We start from the raw sequence: 24870 nt of genomic DNA on the forward strand, positions 1-24870 counted from the left end.
CAGGTACACCATCTTTCCCAGGCTACGTTTGAGGTGGCAAGACAAGCAAGGAGCCCCATTCTCTTTGCCTCTGTGCGAGCAGTGCCATGGGCAGATGAGGCTGAGCAACAGCTTTCCAGGCTAGCCCCTTCTGGCTGCCAGCTATCTGCAGACGTTCGCATTTCAAGAGCAGGGCTGCGAAAGGAGCCTAGCAGGTACACCATCTTTCCAAGGCTACTTTTAAGGTGGCAAGACAAGCAAGGAGCCCCATTCTCTTTGCCTCTGTGCGAGCAGTGCCATGGGCAGATGAGGCTGAGCAACAGCTTTCCAGGCTAGCCCCTTCTGGCTGCCAGCTATCTGCAGACGTTCGCACTTTCCGAGAAGGGCTGCGAAAGGAGCCTGGCTGGGACACCATCTTTCCCAGGCTACGTTTGAAGTTTCAGGTGGCAAGACAAGCAAGGAGCCCCATTCTCTGTGCCTCTGTGCGAGCAGTGCCATGGGCAGATGAGGCTGAGCAACAGCTTTCCAGGCTAGCCCCTTCTGGCTGCCAGCTATCTGCAGACGTTCGCATTTCAAGAGCAGAGCTGCGAAAGGAGCCTAGCAGGTACATCATCTTTCCCAGGCTACGTTTGCAGTTTGAGGTGGCAAGACAAGCAAGGAGCCCCATTCTCTTTGCCTCTGTGCGAGCAGTGCCATGGGCAGATGAGGCTGAGCAACAGCTTTCCAGGCTAGCCCCTTCTGGCTGCCAGCTATCTGCAGACGTTCTCACTTTCCGAGAAGGGCTGCGAAAGGAGCCTGGCTGGGACACCATCTTTCCCAGGCTACGTTTGAAGTTTGAGGTGGCAAGACAAGCAAGGAGCCCCATTCTCTGTGCCTCTGTGCGAGCAGTGCCATGGGCAGATGAGGCTGAGCAACAGCTTTCCAGGCTAGCACCTTCTGGCTGCCAGCTATCTGCAGACGTTCGCACTTTCGGAGCAGGGCTGTGATAGGAGCCTGGCAGGGACACCACCATTCCCAGCATGCGTTTGAAGTTTGAGGTGGCAAGACAAGCAAGCAGCCCCATTCTCTGTGCCTCTGTGCGAGCAGTGCCATGGGCAGATGAGGCTGAGCAACAGCTTTCCAGGATAGCCCCTTCTGGCTGCCAGCTATCTGCAGACGTTCGCACTTTCGGAGCAGGGCTGCGAAAGGAGCCTGGCAGGTACACCATCTTTCCCAGGCTACTTTTGAAGTTTGAGGTGGCAAGACAAGCAAGGAGCCCCATTCTCTGTGCCTCTGTGCGAGCACTGCCATGGGCAGATGAGGCTGAGCAACAGCTTTCCAGGCTAGCACCTTCTGGCTGCCAGCTATCTGCAGACGTTCGCACTTTCGGAGCAGGGCTGTGATAGGAGCCTGGCTGGGACACCACCATTCCCAGCATGCGTTTGAAGTTTCAAGTGGCAAGATAAGCAAGCAGCCCCATTCTCTGTGCCTCTATGCGAACAGTGCCATGGGCAGATGAGGCTGAGCAACAGCTTTCCAGGCTAGCCCCTTCTGGCTGCCAGCTATCTGCAGACGTTCGCACTTTCGGAGCAGGGCTGTGATAGGAGCCTGGCAGGGACACCACCATTCCCAGCATGCGTTTGAAGTTTGAAGTGGCAAGACAAGCAAGCAGCCCCATTCTCTGTGCCTCTGTGCGAGCACTGCCATGCGCAGATGAGGCTGAGCAACAGCTTTCCAGGCTAGCACCTTCTTGCTGCCAGCTATCTGCAGACTTTCGCACTTTCGGAGCAGGGCTGTGATAGGAGCCTGGCAGGTACACCACCATTCCCAGCATGCGTTTGAAGTTTCAGGTGGCAAGACAAGCAAGCAGCCCCATTCTCTGTGCCTCTGTGCGAGCAGTGCCATGGGCAGATGAGGCTGAGCAACAGCTTTCCAGGCTAGCACCTTCTTGCTGCCATCTATCTGCAGACTTTCGCACTTTCGGAGCAGGGCTGTGATAGGAGCCTGGCAGGGACACCACCATTCCCTGCATTCGTTTGAAGTTTGAGGTGGCAAGACAAGCAAGCAGCCCCATTCTCTGTGCCTCTGTGTGAGCAGTGCCATGGGCAGATGAGGCTGAGCAACAGCTTTCCAGGCTAGCCCCTTCTGGCTGCCAGCTATCTGCAGACGTTCGCATTTCAAGAGCAGGGCTGTGATAGGAGCCTGGCAGGGACACCACCATTCCCAGCATGCGTTTGAAGTTTCAAGTGGCAAGATAAGCAAGCAACCCCATTTTCTGTGCCTCTGTGCGAGCAGTGCCATGGGCAGATGAGGCTGAGCAACAGCTTTCCAGGCTAGCACCTTCTGGCTGCCAGCTATCTGCAGACATTCGCACTTTCGGAGCAGGGCTGCGAAAGGAGCCTGGCAGGGACACCAAATTTCCCAGCATGCGTTTGAAGTTTCAGGTGGCAAGACAAGCAAGCAGCCCCATTCTCTGTGCCTCTGTGCGAGCAGTGCCATGGGCAGATGAGGCTGAGCAACAGCTTTCCAGGCTAGCACCTTCTGGCTGCCAGCTATCTGCAGACATTCGCACTTTCGGAGCAGGGCTGTGATAGGAGCCTGGCAGGGACACCACCATTCCCAGCATGCGTTTGAAGTTTGAGGTGGCAAGACAAGCACGCAGCCCCATTCTCTGTGCCTCTGTGCGAGCAGTGCCATGGGCAGGTGAGGCTGAGCAACAGCTTTCCAGGCTAGCCCCTTCTGGCTGCCAGCTATCTGCAGACGTTCGCACTTTCGGAGCAGGGCTGCGAAAGGAGCCTGGCTGGGACACCAACTTTCCCAGGCTACGTTTGAAGTTTGAGGTGGCAAGACAAGCAAGCAGCCCCATTCTCTGTGCCTCTATGCGAGCACTGCCATGGGCAGATGAGGCTGAGCAACAGCTTTCCAGGCTAGCACCTTCTTGCTGCCATCTGTCTGCAGACTTTCGCACTTTCGGAGCAGGGCTGTGATAGGAGCCTGGCAGGGACACCACCATTCCCAGCATGCGTTTGAAGTTTGAGGTGGCAAGACAAGCAAGCAGCCCCATTCTCTGTGCCTCTGTGCGAGCACTGCCATGGGCAGATGAGGCTGAGCAACAGCTTTCCAGGCTAGCCCCTTCTGGCTGCCAGCTATCTGCAGACGTTCGCATTTCAAGAGCAGGGCTGTGATAGGAGCCTGGCAGGGACACCACCATTCCCAGCATGCGTTTGAAGTTTCAAGTGGCAAGATAAGCAAGCAACCCCATTTTCTGTGCCTCTGTGCGAGCAGTGCCATGGGCAGATGAGGCTGAGCAACAGCTTTCCAGGCTAGCACCTTCTGGCTGCCAGCTATCTGCAGACGTTCGCACTTTCGGAGCAGGGCTGCGAAAGGAGCCTGGCTGGGACACCAACTTTCCCAGGCTACGTTTGAAGTTTCAGGTGGCAAGACAAGCAAGCAGCCCCATTCTCTGTGCCTCTGTGCGAGCAGTGTCATGGGCAGATGAGGCTGAGCAACAGCTTTCCAGGCTAGCCCCTTCTGGCTGCCAGCTATCTGCAGACGTTCGCATTTCAAGAGCAGGGCTGCGAAGGGAGCCTAGCAGGTACACCATCTTTCCCAGGCTACGTTTGAAGTTTGAGGTGGCAAGACAAGCAAGGAGCCCCATTCTCTGTGCCTCTGTGCGAGCACTGCCATGGGCAGATGAGGCTGAGCAACAGCTTTCCAGGCTAGCCCCTTCTGGCTGCCAGCTATCTGCAGACGTTCGCACTTTTGGAGCAGGGCTGTGATAGGAGCCTGGCAGGGACACCACCATTCCCAGCATGCGTTTGAAGTTTGAGGTGGCAAGACAAGCACGCAGCCCCATTCTCTGTGCCTCTGTGCGAGCAGTGCCATGGGCAGGTGACGCTGAGCAACAGCTTTCCAGGCTAGCACCTTCTGGCTGCCAGCTATCTGCAGACGTTCGCACTTTCGGAGCAGGGCTGCGAAAGGAGCTTGGCTGGGACACCAACTTTCCCAGGCTACGTTTGAAGTTTGAGGTGGCAAGACAAGCAAGCAGCCCCATTCTCTGTGCCTCTATGCGAGCACTGCCATGGGCAGATGAGGCTGAGCAACAGCTTTCCAGGCTAGCACCTTCTGGCTGCCAGCTATCTGCAGACGTTCGCACTTTCGGAGCAGGGCTGTGATAAGAGCCTGGCAGGGACACCACCATTCCCAGCATGCGTTTGAAGTTTGAGGTGGCAAGACAAGCAAGCAGCCCCATTCTCTGTGCCTCTGTGCGAGCACTGCCATGGGCAGATGAGGCTGAGCAACAGCTTTCCAGGCTAGCCCCTTCTGGCTGCCAGCTATCTGCAGACGTTCGCATTTCAAGAGCAGGGCTGCGAAAGGAGCCTAGCAGGTACACCACCATTCCCAGCATGCGTTTGAAGTTTCAAGTGGCAAGACAAGCAAGCAGCCCCATTCTCTGTGCCTCTGTGCGAGCAGTGCCATGGGCAGATGAGGCTGAGCAACAGCTTTCCAGGCTAGCCCCTTCTGGCTGCCAGCTATCTGCAGACGTTCGCACTTTCGGAGCAGGGCTGTGATAGGAGCCTGGCAGGGACACCACCATTCCCAGCATGCGTTTGAAGTTTGAGGTGGCAAGACAAGCAAGCAGCCCCATTCTCTGTGCCTCTGTGCGAGCACTGCCATGGGCAGATGAGGCTGAGCAACAGCTTTCCAGGCTAGCACCTTCTTGCTGCCAGCTATCTGCAGACTTTCGCACTTTCGGAGCAGGGCTGTGATAGGAGCCTGGCAGGGACACCACCATTCCCAGCATGCGTTTGAAGTTTCAAGTAGCAAGACAAGCAAGCAGCCCCAGTTTCTGTGCCTCTGTGCGAGCAGTGCCATGGGCAGATGAGGCTGAGCAACAGCTTTCCAGGATAGCCCCTTCTGGCTGCCAGCTATCTGCAGACGTTCGCACTTTCGGAGCAGGGCTGTGATAGGAGCCTGGCAGGGACACCACCATTCCCAGCATGCGTTTGAAGTTTCAAGTGGAAAGACAAGCAAGCAGCCCCATTCTCTGTGCCTCTATGCGAACAGTGCCATGGGCAGATGAGGCTGAGCAACAGCTTTCCAGGCTAGCCCCTTCTGGCTGCCAGCTATCTGCAGACGTTCGCATTTCAAGAGCAGGGCTGCGAAAGGAGCCTAGCAGGTACACCATCTTTCCCAGGCTACGTTTGAGGTGGCAAGACAAGCAAGCAGCCCCATTCTCTTTGCCTCTGTGCGAGCAGTGCCATGGGCAGATGAGGCTGAGCAACAGCTTTCCAGGCTAGCCCCTTCTGGCTGCCAGCTATCTGCAGACGTTCGCATTTCAAGAGCAGGGCTGCGAAAGGAGCCTAGCAGGTACACCATCTTTCCCAGGCTACGTTTGAGGTGGCAAGACAAGCAAGGAGCCCCATTCTCTTTGCCTCTGTGCGAGCAGTGCCATGGGCATATGAGGCTGAGCAACAGCTTTCCAGGATAGCCCCTTCTGGCTGCCAGCTATCTGCAGACGTTCGCATTTCAAGAGCAGGGCTGCGAAAGGAGCCTAGCAGGTACACCATCTTTCCCAGGCTACGTTTCAGGTGGCAAGACAAGCAAGGAGCCCCATTCTCTGTGCCTCTGTGCGAGCAGTGCCATGGGCAGATGAGGCTGAGCAACAGCTTTCCAGGCTAGCCCCTTCTGGCTGCCATCTATCTGCAGACGTTCGCACTTTTGGAGCAGGGTTGTGATAGGAGCCTGGCAGGGACACCACCATTCCCAGCATGCGTTTGAAGTTTCAAGTGGTAAGATAAGCAAGCAGCCCCATTCTCTGTGCCTCTGTGCGAGCAGTGCCATGGGCAGGTGAGGCTGAGCAACAGCTTTCCAGGATAGACCCTTCTGGCTGCCAGCTATCTGCAGACGTTCGCACTTTCGGAGCAGGGCTGCGAAAGGAGCCTGGCTGGGACACCAACTTTCCCAGGCTACGTTTGAAGTTTGAGGTGGCAAGACAAGCAAGCAGCCCCAGTCTCTGTGCCTCTATGCGAACAGTGCCATGGGCAGATGAGGCTGAGCAACAGCTTTCCAGGATAGCCCCTTCTGGCTGCCAGCTATCTGCAGACGTTCGCACTTTCGGAGCAGGGCTGTGATAGGAGCCTGGCAGGGACACCACCATTCCCAGCATGCGTTTGAAGTTTCAAGTGGCAAGACAAGCAAGCAGCCCCAGTCTCTGTGCCTCTATGCGAACAGTGCCATGGGCAGATGAGGCTGAGCAATAGCTTTCCAGGCTAGCACCTTCTGGCTGCCAGCTATCTGCAGACGTTCGCACTTTCGGAGCAGGGCTGCGAAAGGAGCCTGGCTGGGATACCATCTTTCCCAGGCTACGTTTGAAGTTTGAGGTGGCAAGACAAGCAAGCAGCCCCATTCTCTGTGCCTCTGTGCGAGCAGTGCCATGGGCAGATGAGGCTGAGCAACAGCTTTCCAGGCTAGCACCTTCCGGCTGCCAGCTATCTGCAGACGTTCGCATTTTAGAGCAGGGCTGTGATAGGAGCCTGGCAGGGACACCACCATTCCCAGCATGCGTTTGAAGTTTGAGGTGGCAAGACAAGCAAGCAGCCCCATTCTCTGTGCCTCTGTGCGAGCAGTGCCATGGGCAGATGAGGCTGAGCAACAGCTTTCCAGGCTAGCCCCTTCTGGCTGCCAGCTATCTGCAGACGTTCGCATTTCAAGAGCAGGGCTGTGATAGGAGCCTGGCAGGGACACCACCATTCCCAGCATGCGTTTGAAGTTTCAAGTGGCAAGATAAGCAAGCAGCCCCATTCTCTGTGCCTCTGTGCGAGCAGTGCCATGGGCAGATGAGGCTGAGCAACAGCTTTCCAGGCTAGCACCTTCTGGCTGCCAGCTATCTGCAGACGTTCGCACTTTCGGAGCAGGGCTGTGATAGGAGCCTGGCAGGGACACCACCATTCCCAGCATGCGTTTGAAGTTTGAGGTGGCAAGACAAGCAAGGAGCCCCATTCTCTTTGCCTCTGTGCGAGCAGTGCCATGGGCAGATGAGGCTGAGCAACAGCTTTCCAGGCTAGCCCCTTCTGGCTGCCAGCTATCTGCAGACGTTCGCATTTCAAGAGCAGGGCTGCGAAAGGAGCCTAGCAGGTACCCCATCTTTCCCAGGCTACGTTTGAGGTGGCAAGACAAGCAAGGAGCCCCATTCTCTTTGCCTCTGTGCGAGCAGTGCCATGGGCATATGAGGCTGAGCAACAGCTTTCCAGGATAGCCCCTTCTGGCTGCCAGCTATCTGCAGACGTTCGCATTTCAAGAGCAGGGCTGCGAAAGGAGCCTAGCAGGTACACCATCTTTCCCAGGCTACGTTTCAGGTGGCAAGACAAGCAAGGAGCCCCATTCTCTGTGCCTCTGTGCGAGCAGTGCCATGGGCAGATGAGGCTGAGCAACAGCTTTCCAGGCTAGCCCCTTCTGGCTGCCATCTATCTGCAGACGTTCGCACTTTTGGAGCAGGGTTGTGATAGGAGCCTGGCAGGGACACCACCATTCCCAGCATGCGTTTGAAGTTTCAAGTGGTAAGATAAGCAAGCAGCCCCATTCTCTGTGCCTCTGTGCGAGCAGTGCCATGGGCAGGTGAGGCTGAGCAACAGCTTTCCAGGCTAGCCCCTTCTGGCTGCCAGCTATCTGCAGACGTTCGCACTTTCGGAGCAGGGCTGCGAAAGGAGCCTGGCTGGGACACCAACTTTCCCAGGCTACGTTTGAAGTTTGAGGTGGCAAGACAAGCAAGGAGCCCCATTCTCTGTGCCTCTATGCGAACAGTGCCATGGGCAGATGAGGCTGAGCAACAGCTTTCCAGGATAGCCCCTTCTGGCTGCCAGCTATCTGCAGACGTTCGCACTTTCGGAGCAGGGCTGTGATAGGAGCCTGGCAGGGACACCACCATTCCCAGCATGCGTTTGAAGTTTCAAGTGGCAAGACAAGCAAGCAGCCCCAGTCTCTGTGCCTCTATGCGAACAGTGCCATGGGCAGATGAGGCTGAGCAACAGCTTTCCAGGCTAGCACCTTCTGGCTGCCAGCTATCTGCAGACGTTCGCACTTTCGGAGCAGGGCTGCGAAAGGAGCCTGGCTGGGATACCATCTTTCCCAGGCTACGTTTGAAGTTTGAGGTGGCAAGACAAGCAAGCAGCCCCATTCTCTGTGCCTCTGTGCGAGCAGTGCCATGGGCAGATGAGGCTGAGCAACAGCTTTCCAGGCTAGCACCTTCTGGCTGCCAGCTATCTGCAGACGTTCGCATTTTAGAGCAGGGCTGTGATAGGAGCCTGGCAGGGACACCACCATTCCCAGCATGCGTTTGAAGTTTGAGGTGGCAAGACAAGCACGCAGCCCCATTCTCTGTGCCTCTGTGCGAGCACTGCCATGGGCAGATGAGGCTGAGCAACAGCTTTCCAGGCTAGCCCCTTCTGGCTGCCAGCTATCTGCAGACGTTCGCATTTCAAGAGCAGGGCTGTGATAGGAGCCTGGCAGGGACACCACCATTCCCAGCATGCGTTTGAAGTTTCAAGTGGCAAGATAAAAAAGCAGCCCCATTCTCTGTGCCTCTGTGCGAGCAGTGCCATGGGCAGATGAGGCTGAGCAACAGCTTTCCAGGCTAGCACCTTCTTGCTGCCAGCTATCTGCAGACTTTCGCACTTTCGGAGCAGGGCTGTGATAGGAGCCTGGCAGGGACACCACCATTCCCAGCATGCGTTTGAAGTTTCAGGTGGCAAGACAAGCAAGCAGCCCCATTCTCTGTGCCTCTGTGCGAGCAGTGCCATGGGCAGATGAGGCTGAGCAACAGCTTTCCAGGATAGACCCTTCTGGCTGCCAGCTATCTGCAGACGTTCGCATTTCAAGAGCAGGGCTGTGATAGGAGCCTGGCAGGGACACCACCAGTCCCAGCATGCGTTTGAAGTTTCAGGTGGCAAGACAAGCAAGCAGCCCCATTCTCTGTGCCTCTGTGCGAGCAGTGCCATGGGCAGATGAGGCTGAGCAACAGCTTTCCAGGCTAGCACCTTCTGGCTGCCAGCTATCTGCAGACGTTCGCACTTTCGGAGCAGGGCTGCGAAAGGAGCCAAGCAGGTACACCATTTTCCCAGGCTACGTTTGAAGTTTGAGGTGGCAAGACAAACAAGGAGCCCCATTCTCTGTGCCTCTGTGCGAGCACTGCCATGGGCAGATGAGGCTGAGCAACAGCTTTCCAGGCTAGCACCTTCTGGCTGCCAGCTATCTGCAGACGTTCGCACTTTCGGAGCAGGGCTGTGAAAGGAGCCTGGCAGGGACACCACCATTCCCAGCATGCGTTTGAAGTTTCAAGTGGCAAGATAAGCGAGCAGCCCCATTCTCTGTGCCTCTGTGCGAGCAGTGCCATGGGCAGATGAGGCTGAGCAACAGCTTTCCAGGCTAGCACCTTCTGGCTGCCAGCTATCTGCAGACGTTCGCACTTTCGGAGCAGGGCTGCGAAAGGAGCCTGGCTGGGACACCAACTTTCCCAGGCTACGTTTGAAGTTTCAGGTGGCAAGACAAGCAAGGAGCACCATTCTCTGTGCCTCTGTGCGAGCAGTGCCATGGGCAGATGAGGCTGAGCAACAGCTTTCCAGGCTAGCACCTTCTGGCTGCCAGCTATCTGCAGACGTTCGCACTTTCGGAGCAGGGCTGTGATAGGAGCCTGGCAGGGACACCACCATTCCCAGCATGCGTTTGAAGTTTCAAGTGGCAAGATAAGCAAGCAGCCCCATTCTCTGTGCCTCTGTGCGAGCAGTGCCATGGGCAGATGAGGCTGAGCAACAGCTTTCCAGGCTAGCCCCTTCTGGCTGCCAGCTATCTGCAGACGTTCGCATTTCAAGAGCAGGGCTGCGAAGGGAGCCTATCAGGTACACCATCTTTCCCAGGCTATGTTTGAAGTTTGAGGTGGCAAGACAAGCAAGGAGCCCCATTCTCTGTGCCTCTGTGCGAGCACTGCCATGGGCAGGGGAGGCTGAGCAACAGCTTTCCAGGCTAGCACCTTCTGGCTGCCAGCTATCTGCAGACGTTCGCACTTTTGGAGCAGGGCTGTGATAGGATCCTGGCAGGGACACCACCATTCCCAGCATGCGTTTGAAGTTTCAAGTGGTAAGATAAGCAAGCAGCCCCATTCTCTGTGCCTCTGTGCGAGCAGTGCCATGGGCAGGTGAGGCTGAGCAACAGCTTTCCAGGCTAGCACCTTCTGGCTGCCAGCTATCTGCAGACATTCGCACTTTCGGAGCAGGGCTGCGAAAGGAGCCTGGCTGGGACACCAACTTTCCCAGGCTACGTTTGAAGTTTGAGGTGGCAAGACAAGCAAGCAGCCCCATTCTCTGTGCTTCTATGCGAGCACTGCCATGGGCAGATGAGGCTGAGCAACAGCTTTCCAGGCTAGCCCCTTCTGGCTGCCAGCTATCTGCAGACGTTCGCATTTCAAGAGCAGGGCTGCGAAAGGAGCCTAGCAGGTACACCATCTTTCCCAGGCTACGTTTGAGGTGGCAAGAAAAGCAAGCAGCCCCATTCTCTTTGCCTCTGTGCGAGCAGTGCCATGGGCAGATGAGGCTGAGCAACAGCTTTCCAGGCTAGCCCCTTCTGGCTGCCAGCTATCTGCAGACGTTCGCATTTCAAGAGCAGGGCTGCGAAAGGAGCCTAGCAGGTACACCATCTTTCCCAGGCTACGTTTGAGGTGGCAAGACAAGCAAGGAGCCCCATTCTCTTTGCCTCTGTGCGAGCACTGCCATGGGCAGATGAGGCTGAGCAACAGCTTTCCAGGCTAGCACCTTCTGGCTGCCAGCTATCTGCAGACGTTCGCACTTTCGGAGCAGGGCTGTGATAAGAGCCTGGCAGGGACACCACCATTCCCAGCATGCGTTTGAAGTTTCAGGTGGCAAGACAAGCAAGCAGCCCCATTATCTGTGCCTCTATGCGAACAGTGCCATGGGCAGATGAGGCTGAGCAACAGCTTTCCAGGATAGCCCCTTCTGGCTGCCAGCTATCTGCAGACGTTCGCACTTTCGGAGCAGGGCTGTGATAGGAGCCTGGCAGGGACACCACCATTCCCAGCATGCGTTTGAAGTTTCAAGTGGCAAGACAAGCAAGCAGCCTCATTTTCAGTGCCTCTATGCGAACAGTGCCATGGGCAGATGAGGCTGAGCAAGAGCTTTCAAGGCTAGCACCTTCTGGCTGCCAGCTATCTGCAGACGTTCGCACTTTCGGAGCAGGGCTGTGATAGCAGCCTGGCAGGGACACCACCATTCCCAGCATGCGTTTGAAGTTTGAGGTGGCAAGACAAGCAAGCAGCCCCATTCTCTGTGCCTCTGTGCGAGCAGTGCCATGGGCAGATGAGGCTGAGCAACAGCTTTCCAGGCTAGCCCCTTCTGGCTGCCAGCTATCTGCAGACGTTCGCATTTCAAGAGCAGGGCTGTGATAGGAGCCTGGCAGGGACACCACCATTCCCAGCATGCGTTTGAAGTTTGAGGTGGCAAGACAAGCAAGCAGCCCCATTCTCTGTGCCTCTGTGCGAGCAGTGCCATGGGTAGATGAGGCTGAGCAACAGCTTTCCAGGATAGCCCCTTCTGGCTGCCAGCTATCCGCAGACGTTCGCATTTCGGAGCAGGGCTGTGATAGGAGCCTGGCAGGGACACCACCATTCCCAGCATGCGTTTGAAGTTTCAAGTTGCAAGATAAGCAAGCAACTCCATTCTCTGTGCCTCTGTGCGAGCAGTGCCATGGGCAGATGAGGCTGAGCAACAGCTTTCCAGGCTAGCACCTTCTGGCTGCCAGCTATCTGCAGACGTTCGCACTTTCGGAGCAGGGCTGCGAAAGGAGCCTGGCTGGGACACCAACTTTCCCAGCATGCGTTTGAAGTTTCAGGTGGCAAGATAAGCAAGCAGCCCCATTCTCTGTGCCTCTATGCGAACAGTGCCATGGGCAGATGAGGCTGAGCAACAGCTTTCCAGGCTAGCACCTTCTGGCTGCCAGCTATCTGCAGACGTTCGCACTTTCGGAGCAGGGCTGCGAAAGGAGCCTGGCTGGAATACCATCTTTCCCAGGCTATGTTTGAAGTTTGAGGTGGCAAGACAAGCAAGCAGCCCCATTCTCTGTGCCTCTGTGCGAGCAGTGCCATGGGCAGATGAGGCTGAGCAACAGCTTTCCAGGCTAGCACCTTCTGGCTGCCAGCTATCTGCGGACTTTCGCACTTTTGGAGCAGGGCTGTGATAGGAGCCTGGCAGGGACACCACCATTCCCACCATGCTTTTGAAGTTTGAGGTGGCAAGACAAGCAAGCAGCCCCATTCTCTGTGCCTCTGTGCGAGCAGTGCCATGGGCAGATGAGGCTGAGCAACAGCTTTCCAGGCTAGCCCCTTCTGGCTGCCAGCTATCTGCAGACGTTCGCATTTCAAGAGCAGGGCTGTGATAGGAGCCTGGCAGGGACACCACCATTCCCAGCATGCGTTTGAAGTTTCAAGTGGCAAGATAAGCAAGCAGCCCCATTCTCTGTGCCTCTGTGCGAGCAGTGCCATGGGCAGATGAGGCTGAGCAACAGCTTTCCAGGCTAGCACCTTCTGGCTGCCAGCTATCTGCAGACGTTCGCACTTTCGGAGCAGGGCTGCGAAAGGAGCCTGGCTGGGACACCAACTTTCCCAGCATGCGTTTGAAGTTTCAGGTGGCAAGACAAGCAAGCAGCCCCATTCTCTGTGCCTCTGTGCGAGCAGTGCCATGGGCAGATGAGGCTGAGCAACAGCTTTCCAGGCTAGCACCTTCTGGCTGCCAGCTATCTGCAGACGTTCGCACTTTCGGAGCAGGGCTGTGATAGGAGCCTGGCAGGGACACCACCATTCCCAGCATGCGTTTGAAGTTTCAGGTGGCAAGACAAGCAAGCAGCCCCATTCTCTGTGCCTCTGTGCGAGCAGTGCCATGGGCAGATGAGGCTGAGCAACAGCTTTCCAGGATAGACCCTTCTGGCTGCCAGCTATCTGCAGACGTTCGCATTTCAAGAGCAGGGCTGTGATAGGAGCCTGGCAGGGACACCACCAGTCCCAGCATGCGTTTGAAGTTTCAGGTGGCAAGACAAGCAAGCAGCCCCATTCTCTGTGCCTCTGTGCGAGCAGTGCCATGGGCAGATGAGGCTGAGAAACAGCTTTCCAGGCTAGCACCTTCTGGCTGCCAGCTATCTGCAGACGTTCGCACTTTCGGAGCAGGGCTGCGAAAGGAGCCAAGCAGGTACACCATTTTCCCAGGCTACGTTTGAAGTTTGAGGTGGCAAGACAAACAAGGAGCCCCATTCTCTGTGCCTCTGTGCGAGCACTGCCATGGGCAGATGAGGCTGAGCAACAGCTTTCCAGGCTAGCACCTTCTGGATGCCAGCTATCTGCAGACGTTCGCACTTTCGGAGCAGGGCTGCGAAAGGAGCCTGGCTGGGACACCAACTTTCCCAGGCTACGTTTGAACTTTGAGGTGGCAATACAAGCAAGCAGCCCCATTCTCTGTGCCTCTGTGCGAGCAGTGCCATGGGCAGATGAGGCTGAGCAACAGCTTTCCAGGATAGCCCCTTCTGGCTGCCAGCTATCTGCAGACGTTCGCACTTTTGGAGCAGGGCTGTGATAGGAGCCTGGCAGGGACACCACCATTCCCAGCATGCTTTTCAAGTTTGAGGTGACAAGACAAGCACGCAGCCCCATTCTCTGTGCCTCTGTGCGAGCAGTGCCATGGGCAGATGAGGCTGAGCAACAGCTTTCCAGGCTAGCCCCTTCTGGCTGCCAGCTATCTGCAGACGTTCGCATTTCAAGAGCAGGGCTGCGAAGGGAGCCTAGCAGGTACACCAACTTTCCCAGGCTACGTTTGCAGTTTCAGGTGGCAAGACAAGCAAGGAGCCCCATTCTCTGTGCCTCTATGCGAACAGTGCCATGGGCAGATGAGGCTGAGCAACAGCTTTCCAGGCTAGCACCTTCTGGCTGCCAGCTATCTGCAGACGTTCGCACTTTTGGAGCAGGGCTGTGATAGGAGCCTGGCAGGGACACCGCCATTCCCAGCATGCGTTTGAAGTTTCAAGTGGTAAGATAAGCAAGCAGCCCCATTCTCTGTGCCTCTGTGCGAGCAGTGCCATGGGCAGGTGAGGCTGAGCAACAGCTTTCCAGGCTAGCACCTTCTGGCTGCCAGCTATCTGCAGACTTTCGCACTTTCGGAGCAGGGCTGTGATAGGAGCCTGGCAGGGACACCACCATTCCCAGCATGCGTTTGAAGTTTCAAGTGGCAAGACAAGCAAGCAGCCCCATTCTCTGTGCCTCTATGCGAACAGTGCCATGGGCAGGTGAGGCTGAGCAACAGCTTTCCAGGATAGCCCCTTCTGGCTGCCAGCTATCTGCAGACGTTCGCACTTTCGGAGCAGGGCTGTGATAGGAGCCTGGCAGGGACACCACCATTCCCAGCATGCGTTTGAAGTTTCAAGTGGCAAGACAAGCAAGCAGCCCCATTCTCTGTGCCTCTATGCGAACAGTGCCATGGGCAGGTGAGGCTGAGCAACAGCTTTCCAGGATAGCCCCTTCTGGCTGCCAGCTATCTGCAGACGTTCGCACTTTCGGAGCAGGGCTGCGAAAGGAGCCTGGCTGGGACACCAACTTTCCCAGGCTACGTTTGAAGTTTGAGGTGGCAAGACAAGCAAGGAGCCCCATTCTCTGTGCCTCTATGCGAGCACTGCCATGGGCAGATGAGGCTGAGCAACAGCTTTCCAGGATAGCACCTTCTGGCTGCCAGCTATCTGCAGACGTTCGCACTTTCGGAGCAGGGCTGTGATAGGAGCCTGGCAGGGACACCACCATTCCCAGCATGCGTTTGAAGTTTGATGTGGCAAGACAAGCAAGGAGCCCCATTCTCTGTGCCTCTATGCGAACAGTGCCATGGGCAGATGAGGCTGAGCAACAGCTTTCCAGGATAGCTCCTTCTGGCTGCCAGCTATCTGCAGACGTTCGCACTTTCGGAGCAGGGCTGCGAAAGGAGCCTGGCTGGGACACCAACTTTCCCAGCATGCGTTTGAAGTTTGAGGTGGCAAGACAAGCAAGGAGCCCCATTCTCTGTGCCTCTGTGCGAGCAGAGCCATGGGCAGATGAGGCTGAGCAACAGCTTTCCAGGCTAGCACCTTCTGGCTGCCAGCTATCTGCAGACGTTCGCACTTTCGGAGCAGGGCTGTGATAGGAGCCTGGCAGGGACACCACCATTCCCAGCATGCGTTTGAAGTTTGAGGTGGCAAGAGAAGCGAGGAGCCCCATTCTCTGTGCCTCTGTGCGAGCACTGCCATGGGCAGATGAGGCTGAGCAACAGCTTTCCAGGCTAGCACCTTCTGGCTGCCAGCTATCTGCAGACGTTCGCACTTTCGGAGCAGGGCTGTGATAGGAGCCTGGCTGGGACACCACCATTCCCAGCATGCGTTTGAAGTTTCAAGTGGCAAGATAAGCAAGCAGCCCCAGTCTCTGTGCCTCTGTGCGAGCAGTGCCATGGGCAGATGAGGCTGAGCAACAGCTTTCCAGGCTAGCACCTTCTGGCTGCCAGCTATCTGCAGACGTTCGCACTTTCGGAGCAGGGCTGCGAAAGGAGCCTGACTGGGACACCAACTTTCCCAGGCTACGTTTGAAGTTTGAGGTGGCAAGACAAGCAAGCAGCCCCATTCTCTGTGCCTCTATACGAGCACTGCTATGGGCAGATGAGGCTGAGCAACAACTTTCCAGGCTAGCCCCTTCTGGCTGCCAGCTATCTGCAGACGTTCGCACTTTCGGAGCAGGGCTGTGATAGGAGCCTGGCAGGGACACCACCATTCCCAGCATGCGTTTGAAGTTTCAAGTGGCAAGATAAGCAAGCAGCCCCAGTCTCTGTGCCTCTGTGCGAGCAGTGCCATGGGCAGATGAGGCTGAGCAACAGCTTTCCAGGATAGCCCCTTCTGGCTGCCAGCTATCGGCAGACGTTCGCACTTTCGGAGCAGGGCTGCGAAAGGAGCCTGGCAGGGACACCACCATTCCCAGCATGCGTTTGAAGTTTGAAGTGGCAAGATAAGCAAGCAGCCCCATTCTCTGTGCCTCTGTGCGAGCAGTGCCATGGGCAGGTGAGGCTGAGCAACAGCTTTCCAGGCTAGCACCTTCTGGCTGCCAGCTATCTGCAGACATTCGCACTTTCGGAGCAGGGCTGTGATAGGAGCCTGGCAGGGACACCAACATTCCCAGCATGCGTTTGAAGTTTCAAGTGGCAAGACAAGCAAGGAGCCCCATTCTCTGTGCCTCCGTGCAAGCAGTGCCATGGGCAGATGAGGCTGAGCAACAGCTTTCCAGGCTAGCCCCTTCTGGCTGCCAGCTATCTGCAGACGTTCGCATTTCAAGAGCAGGGCTGCGAAACGAGCCTAGCAGGTACACCATCTTTCCCAGGCTACGTTTGAAGTTTGAGGTGGCAAGACAAGCAAGGAGCCCCATTCTCTGTGCCTCTGTGCGAGCACTGCCATGGGCAGGGGAGGCTGAGCAACAGCTTTCCAGGCTACCACCTTCTGGCTGCCAGCTATCTGCAGACGTTCGCACTTTTGGAGCAGCGCTGTGATAGGAGCCTGGCAGGGACACCACCATTCCCAGCATGCGTTTGAAGTTCCAAGTGGTAAGATAAGCAAGGAGCCCCATTCTCTGTGCCTCTGTGCGAGCAGTGCCATGGCCAGGTGAGGCTGAGCAAGAGCTTTCCAGGCTAGCCCCTTCTGGCTGCCAGCTATCTGCAGACGTTCGCACTTTCGGAGCAGGGCTGCGAAAGGAGCCTGGCTGGGACACCAACTTTCCCAGGCTACGTTTGAAGTTTGAGGTGGCAAGACAAGCAAGCAGCCCCATTCTCTGTGCTTCTATGCGAGCACTGCCATGGGCAGATGAGGCTGAGCAACAGCTTTCCAGGCTAGCACCTTCTGGCTGCCAGCTATCTGCAGACGTTCGCACTTTCGGAGCAGGGCTGTGAAAGGAGCCTGGCAGGGACACCACCATTCCCAGCATGCGTTTGAAGTTTGAGGTGGCAAGACAAGCAAGCAGCCCCATTCTCTGTGCCTCTGTGCGAGCAGTGCCATGGGCAGATGAGGCTGAGCAACAGCTTTCCAGGATAGCCCCTTCTGGCTGCCAGCTATCTGCAGACGTTCGCACTTTCGGAGCAGGGCTGTGATAGGAGCCTGGCAGGGACACCACCATTCCCAGCATGCGTTTGAAGTTTCAAGTGGCAAGACAAGCAAGCAGCCCCATTCTCTGTGCCTCTATGCGAACAGTGCCATGGGCAGATGAGGCTGAGCAACAGCTTTCCAGGCTAGCACCTTCTGGCTGCCAGCTATCTGCAGACGTTCGCACTTTCGGAGCAGGGCTGCGAAAGGAGCCTGGCTGGGATACGATCTTTCCCAGGCTACGTTTGAAGTTTGAGGTGGCAAGACAAGCAAGCAGCCCCATTCCCTGTGCCTCTGTGCGAGCAGTGCCATGGGCAGATGAGGCTGAGCAACAGCTTTCCAGGCTAGCACCTTCTTGCTGCCAGCTATCTGCAGACGTTCGCACTTTCGGAGCAGGGCTGCGAAAGGAGCCTGGCTGGGACACCAACTTTCCCAGCATGCGTTTGAAGTTTCAGGTGGCAAGACAAGCAAGCAGCCCCATTCTCTGTGCCTCTGTGCGAGCAGTGCCATGGGCAGATGAGGCTGAGCAACAGCTTTCCAGGCTAGCACCTTCTGGCTGCCAGCTATCTGCAGACGTTCGCACTTTCGGAGCAGGGCTGTGATAGGAGCCTGGCAGGGACACCACCATTCCCAGCATGCGTTTGAAATTTGAGGTGGCAAGACAAGCACGCAGCCCCATTCTCTGTGCCTCTGTGCGAGCACTGCCATGGGCAGATGAGGCTGAGCAACAGCTTTCCAGGCTAGCACCTTCTGGCTGCCAGCTATCTGCAGACGTTCGCACTTTCGGAGCAGGGCTGTGATAGGAGCCTGGCAGGGACACCACCATTCCCAGCATGCGTTTGAAGTTTCAAGTGGCAAGACAAGCAAGCAGCCCCAGTCTCTGTGCCTCTGTGCGATCAGTACCATGGGCAGATGAGGCTGAGCAACAGCTTTCCAGGATAGCACCTTCTGGCTGCCAGCTATCTGCAGACGTTCGCACTTTCGGAGCAGGGCTGCGAAAGGAGCCTGGCTGGGACACCAACTTTCCCAGGATACGTTTGAAGTTTGAGGTGGCAAGACAAGCAAGGAGCCCCATTCTCTGTGCCTCTGTGCGAGCAGTGCCATGGGCAGATGAGGCTGAGCAACAGCTTTCCAGGCTAGCACCTTCTGGCTGCCAGCTATCTGCAGACGTTCGCACTTTCGGAGCAGGGCTGTCATAGGAGCCTGGCTGGGACACCATCTTTCCCAAGCTACGTTTGAAGTTTCCAGTGGCAAGATAAGCAAGGAGCCCCATTCTCTGTGCCTCTGTGCGAGCAGTGCCATGGGCAGATGAGGCTGAGCAACAGCTTTCCAGGCTAGCCCCTTCTGGCTGCCAGCTATCTGCAGACGTTCGCACTTTCGGAGCAGGGCTGCGAAAGGAGCCTGGCTGGGACACCACCATTCCCAGCATGCTTTTGAAGTTTGAGGTGGCAAGACAAGCAAGCAGCCCCATTCTCTGTGCCTCTGTGCGAGCACTGCCATGGGCAGATGAGGCTGAGCAACAGCTTTCCAGGCTAGCACCTTCTGGTTGCCAGCTATCTGCAGACGTTCGCACTTTCGGAGCAGGGCTGTGATAGGAGCCTGGCAGGGACACCACCATTCCCAGCATGCGTTTGAAGTTTCAAGTGGCAAGACAAGCAAGCAGGCCCATTCTCTGTGCCTCTATGCGAACAGTGCCATGGGCAGATGAGGCTGAGCAACAGCTTTCCAGGATAGCCCCTTCTGCCTGCCAGCTATCTGCAGACGTTCGCACTTTCGGAGCAGGGCTGTGATAGGAGCCTGGCAGGGACACCACCATTCCCAGCATGCGTTTGAAGTTTCAAGTGGCAAGACAAGCAAGCAGCCCCATTCTCTGTGCCTCTATGCGAACAGTGCCATGGGCAGATGAGGCTGAGCAACAGCTTTCCAGGCTAGCCCCTTCTGGCTGCCAGCTATCTGCAGACGTTCGCACTTTCGGAGCAGGGCTGCGAAAGGAGCCGGGCTGGAATACCATCTTTCCCAGGCTACGTTTGAAGTTTGAGGTGGCAAGACAAGCAAGCAGCCCCATTCTCTGTGCCTCTGTGCGAGCAGTGCCATGGGCAGATGAGGCTGAGCAACAGCTTTCCAGGCTAGCACCTTCTGGCTGCCAGCTATCTGCAGACTTTCGCACTTTCGGAGCAGGGCTGTGATAGGAGCCTGGCAGGGACACCACCATTCCCAGCATGCGTTTGAAATTTGAGGTGGCAAGACAAGCAAGCAGCCCCATTCTCTGTGCCTCTGTGCGAGCAGTGCCATGGGCAGATGAGGCTGTGCAACAGCTTTCCAGGCTAGCCCCTTCTGGCTGCCAGCTATCTGCAGACGTTCGCATTTCAAGAGCAGGGCTGTGATAGGAGCCTGGCAGGGACACCACCATTCCCAGCATGCGTTTGAAGTTTCAAGTGGCAAGATAAGCAAGCAGCCCCATTCTCTGTCCCTCTGTGCGAGCAGTGCCATGGGCAGATGAGGCTGAGCAACAGCTTTCCAGGCTAGCACCTTCTGGCTGCCAGCTATCTGCAGACGTTCGCACTTTCGGAGCAGGGCTGCGAAAGGAGCCTGGCTGGGACACCAACTTTCCCAGCATGCGTTTGAAGTTTGAGGTGGCAAGACAAGCAAGGAGCCCCATTCTCTGTGCCTCTGTGCGAGCAGTGCCATGGGCAGATGAGGCTGAGCAACAGCTTTCCAGGCTAGCACCTTCTGGCTGCCAGCTATCTGCAGACGTTCGCACTTTCGGAGCAGGGCTGCGAAAGGAGCCTGGCTGGGACACCAACTTTCCCAGGCTACGTTTGAAGTTTGAGGTGGCAAGACAAGCAAGCAGCCCCATTCTCTCTGCCTCTATACGAGCACTGCTATGGGCAGATGAGGCTGAGCAACAGCTTTCCAGGCTAGCCCCTTCTGGCTGCCAGCTATCTGCAGACGTTCGCACTTTTGGAGCAGGGCTGTGATAGGAGCCTGGCAGGGACACCACCATTCCCAGCATGCGTTTGAAGTTTCAAGTGGCAAGATAAGCAAGCAGCCCCAGTCTCTGTGCCTCTGTGCGAGCAGTGCCATGGGCAGATGAGGCTGAGCAACAGCTTTCCAGGCTAGCACCTTCTGGCTGCCAGCTATCTGCAGACGTTCGCACTTTCGGAGCAGGGCTGCGAAAGGAGCCTGGCTGGGACACCACCATTCCCAGCATGCGTTTGAAGTTTCAAGTGGCAAGATAAGAAAGCAGCCCCATTCTCTGTGCCTCTGTGCGAGCACTGCCATGGGCAGATGAGGCTGAGCAACAGCTTTCCAGGCTAGCACCTTCTGGTTGCCAGCTATCTGCAGACGTTCGCACTTTCGGAGCAGGGCTGTGATAGGAGCCTGGCAGGGACACCACCATTCCCAGCATGCGTTTGAAGTTTGATGTGGCAAGACAAGCAAGCAGCCCCATTCTCTGTGCCTCTATGCGAACAGTGCCATGGGCAGATGAGGCTGAGCAACAGCTTTCCAGGATAGCCCCTTCTGGCTGCCAGCTATCTGCAGACGTTCGCACTTTCGGAGCAGGGCTGTGATAGGAGCCTGGCAGGGACACCACCATTCCCAGCATGCGTTTGAAGTTTCAAGTGGCAAGACAAGCAAGCAGCCCCATTCTCTGTGCCTCTATGCGAACAGTGCCATGGGCAGATGAGGCTGAGCAACAGCTTTCCAGGCTAGCCCCTTCTGGCTGCCAGCTATCTGCAGACGTTCGCACTTTCGGAGCAGGGCTGCGAAAGGAGCCTGGCTGGAATACCATCTTTCCCAGGCTACGTTTGAAGTTTGAGGTGGCAAGACAAGCAAGCAGCCCCATTCTCTGTGCCTCTGTGCGAGCAGTGCCATGGGCAGATGAGGCTGAGCAACAGCTTTCCAGGCTAGCACCTTCTGGCTGCCAGCTATCTGCAGACTTTCGCACTTTCGGAGCAGGGCTGTGATAGGAGCCTGGCAGGGACACCACCATTCCCAGCATGCGTTTGAAGTTTGAGGTGGCAAGACAAGCAAGCAGCCCCATTCTCTGTGCCTCTGTGCGAGCAGTGCCATGGGCAGATGAGGCTGAGCAACAGCTTTCCAGGCTAGCCCCTTCTGGCTGCCAGCTATCTGCAGACGTTCGCATTTCAAGAGCAGGGCTGTGATAGGATCCTGGCAGGGACACCACCATTCCCAGCATGCGTTTGAAGTTTCAAGTGGCAAGATAAGCAAACAGCCCCATTCTCTGTGCCTCTGTGCGAGCAGTGCCATGGGCAGATGAGGCTGAGCAACAGCTTTCCAGGCTAGCACCTTCTGGCTGCCAGCTATCTGCAGACGTTCGCACTTTCGGAGCAGGGCTGTGATAGGAGCCTGGCAGGGACACCACCATTCCCAGCATGCGTTTGAAGTTTCAAGTGGCAAGATAAGCAAGCAGCCCCAGTCTCTGTGCCTCTGTGCGAGCAGTGCCATGGGCAGATGAGGCTGAGCAACAGCTTTCCAGGCTAGCACCTTCTGGCTGCCAGCTATCTGCAGACGTTCGCACTTTCGGAGCAGGGCTGCGAAAGGAGCCTGGCAGGGACACCACCATTCCCAGCATGCGTTTGAAGTTTCAAGTGGCAAGATAAGAAAGCAGCCCCATTCTCTGTGCCTCTGTGCGAGCAGTGCCATGGGCAGATGAGGCTGAGCAACAGCTTTCCAGGCTAGCCCCTTCTGGCTGCCAGCTATCTGCAGACGTTCGCACTTTCGGAGCAGGGCTGCGAAAGGAGCCTGGCTGGGACAGCAACTTTCCCAGCATGCGTTTGAAGTTTCAGGTGGCAAGACAAGCAAGCAGCCCCATTCTCTGTGCCTCTCTGCGAGCAGTGCCATGGGCAGATGAGGCTGAGCAACAGCTTTCCAGGCTAGCACCTTCTGGCTGCCAGCTATCTGCAGACGTTCGCACTTTCGGAGCAGGGCTGTGATAGGAGCCTGGCAGGGACACCACCATTCCCAGCATGCGTTTGAAGTTTGAGGTGGCAAGACAAGCACGCAGCCCCATTCTCTGTGCCTCTGTGCGAGCACTGCCATGGGCAGATGAGGCTGAGCAACAGCTTTCCAGGCTAGCCCCTTCTGGCTGCCAGCTATCTGCAGACGTTCGCACTTTCGGAGCAGGGCTGTGATAGGAGCCTGGCAGGGACACCACCATTCCCAGCATGCGTTTGAAGTTTCAAGTGGCAAGATAAGCAAGCAGCCCCATTCTCTGTGCCTCTGTGCGAGCAGTGCCATGGGCAGATGAGGCTGAGCAACAGCTTTCCAGGCTAGCCCCTTCTGGCTGCCAGCTATCTGCAGACGTTCGCACTTTCGGAGCAGGGCTGCGAAAGGAGCCTGGCTGGGACACCAACTTTCCCAGGCTACGTTTGAAGTTTGAGGTGGCAAGACAAGCAAGCAGCCCCATTCTCTGTGCCTCTATACGAGCACTGCCATGGGCAGATGAGGCTGAGCAACAGCTTTCCAGGCTAGCCCCTTCTGGCTGCCAGCTATCTGCAGACGTTTGCACTTTTGGAGCAGGGCTGTGATAGGAGCCTGGCAGGGACACCACCATTCCCAGCATGCGTTTGAAGTTTCAGGTGGCAAGACAAGCAAGCAGCCCCAGTCTCTGTGCCTCTGTGCGAGCACTGCCATGGGCAGATGAGGCTGAGCAACAGCTTTCCAGGCTAGCACCTTCTGGCTGCCAGCTATCTGCAGACGTTCGCATTTCAAGAGCAGGGCTGCGAAGGGAGCCTAGCAGGTACACCATCTTTCCCAGGCTACGTTTGAAGTTTGAGGTGGCAAGACAAGCAAGGAGCCCCATTCTCTGTGCCTCTGTGCGAGCACTGCCATGGGCAGGGGAGGCTGAGCAACAGCTTTCCAGGCTAGCACCTTCTGGCTGCCAGCTATCTGCAGACGTTCGCACTTTTGGAGCAGGGCTGTGATAAGAGCCTGGCAGGGACACCACCATTCCCAGCATGCGTTTGAAGTTTGAGGTGGCAAGACAAGCAAGCAGCCCCATTCTCTGTGCCTCTATGCGAACAGTGCCATGGGCAGATGAGGCTGAGCAACAGCTTTCCAGGATAGCCCCTTCTGGCTGCCAGCTATCTGCAGACGTTCGCACTTTCGGAGCAGGGCTGTGATAGGAGCCTGGCAGGGACACCACCATTCCCAGCATGCGTTTGAAGTTTCAAGTGGCAAGACAAGCAAGCAGCCCCATTCTCTGTGCCTCTATGCGAACAGTGCCATGGGCAGATGAGGCTGAGCAACAGCTTTCCAGGCTAGCACCTTCTGGCTGCCAGCTATCTGCAGACGTTCGCACTTTCGGAGCAGGGCTGCGAAAGGAGCCTGGCTGGGATACCATCTTTCCCAGGCTACGTTTGAAGTTTGAGGTGGCAAGACAAGCAAGGAGCCCCATTCCCTGTGCCTCTGTGCGAGCCGTGCCATGGGCAGATGAGGCTGAGCAACAGCTTTCCTGGCTAGCACCTTCTTGCTGCCAGCTATCTGCAGACGTTCGCACTTTCGGAGCAGGGCTGCGAAAGGAGCCTGGCTGGGACACCAACATTCCCAGGCTACGTTTGAAGTTTGAGGTGGCAAGACAAGCAAGCAGCCCCATTCTCTGTGCCTCTATACGAGCACTGCCATGGGCAGATGAGGCTGAGCAACAGCTTTCCAGGCTAGCCCCTTCTGGCTGCCAGCTATTCAGACGTTCGCACTTTCGGAGCAGGGCTGTGATAGGAGCCTGGCAGGGACACCACCATTCCCAGCATGCGTTTGAAGTTTCAAGTGGCAAGACAAGCAAGCAGCCCCAGTCTCTGTGCCTCTGTGCGAGCAGTGCCATGGGCAGATGAGGCTGAGCAACAGCTTTCCAGGCTAGCACCTTCTGGCTGCCAGCTATCTGCAGACGTTCGCACTTTCGGAGCAGGGCAGCGAAAGGAGCCTGGCTGGGACACCAACTTTCCCAGGCTACGTTTGAAGTTTGAGGTGGCAAGACAAGCAAGCAGCCCCATTCTCTGTGCCTCTGTGCGAGCAGTGCCATGGGCAGATGAGGCTGAGCAACAGCTTTCCAGGCTAGCCCCTTCTGGCTGCCAGCTATCTGCAGACGTTCGCACTTTCGGAGCAGGGCTGTCATAGGAGCCTGGCTGGGACACCATGTTTCCCAAGCTACGTTCGAAGTTTGAGGTGGCAAGACAAGCAAGCAGCCCCATTCTCTGTGCCTCTGTGCGAGCAGTGCCATGGGCAGATGAGGCTGAGCAACAGCTTTCCAGGCTAGCACCTTCTGGCTGCCAGCTATCTGCAGACGTTCGCACTTTTGGAGCAGGGCTGTGATAGGAGCCTGGCAGGGACACCACCATTCCCAGCATGCGTTTGAAGTTTCCAGTGGCAAGATAAGCAAGGAGCCCCATTCTCTGTGCCTCTGTGCGAGCAGTGCCATGGGCAGATGAGGCTGAGTAACAGCTTTCCAGGATAGCCCCTTCTGGCTGCCAGCTATCTGCAGACGTTCGCACTTTCGGAGCAGGGCTGCGAAAGGAGCCTGGCTGGGACACCACCATTCCCAGCATGCGTTTGAAGTTTGAGGTGGCAAGACAAGCAAGCAGCCCCATTCTCTGTGCCTCTGTGCGAGCACTGCCATGGGCAGATGAGGCTGAGCAACAGCTTTCCAGGCTAGCCCCTTCTGGCTGCCAGCTATCTGCAGACGTTCGCACTTTCGGAGCAGGGCTGTGATAG

The sequence above is a fragment of the Opisthocomus hoazin genome, chromosome 30, assembly GCF_030867145.1.
Source record: "Opisthocomus hoazin isolate bOpiHoa1 chromosome 30, bOpiHoa1.hap1, whole genome shotgun sequence".
NCBI lineage: Eukaryota > Metazoa > Chordata > Aves > Opisthocomiformes > Opisthocomidae > Opisthocomus > Opisthocomus hoazin.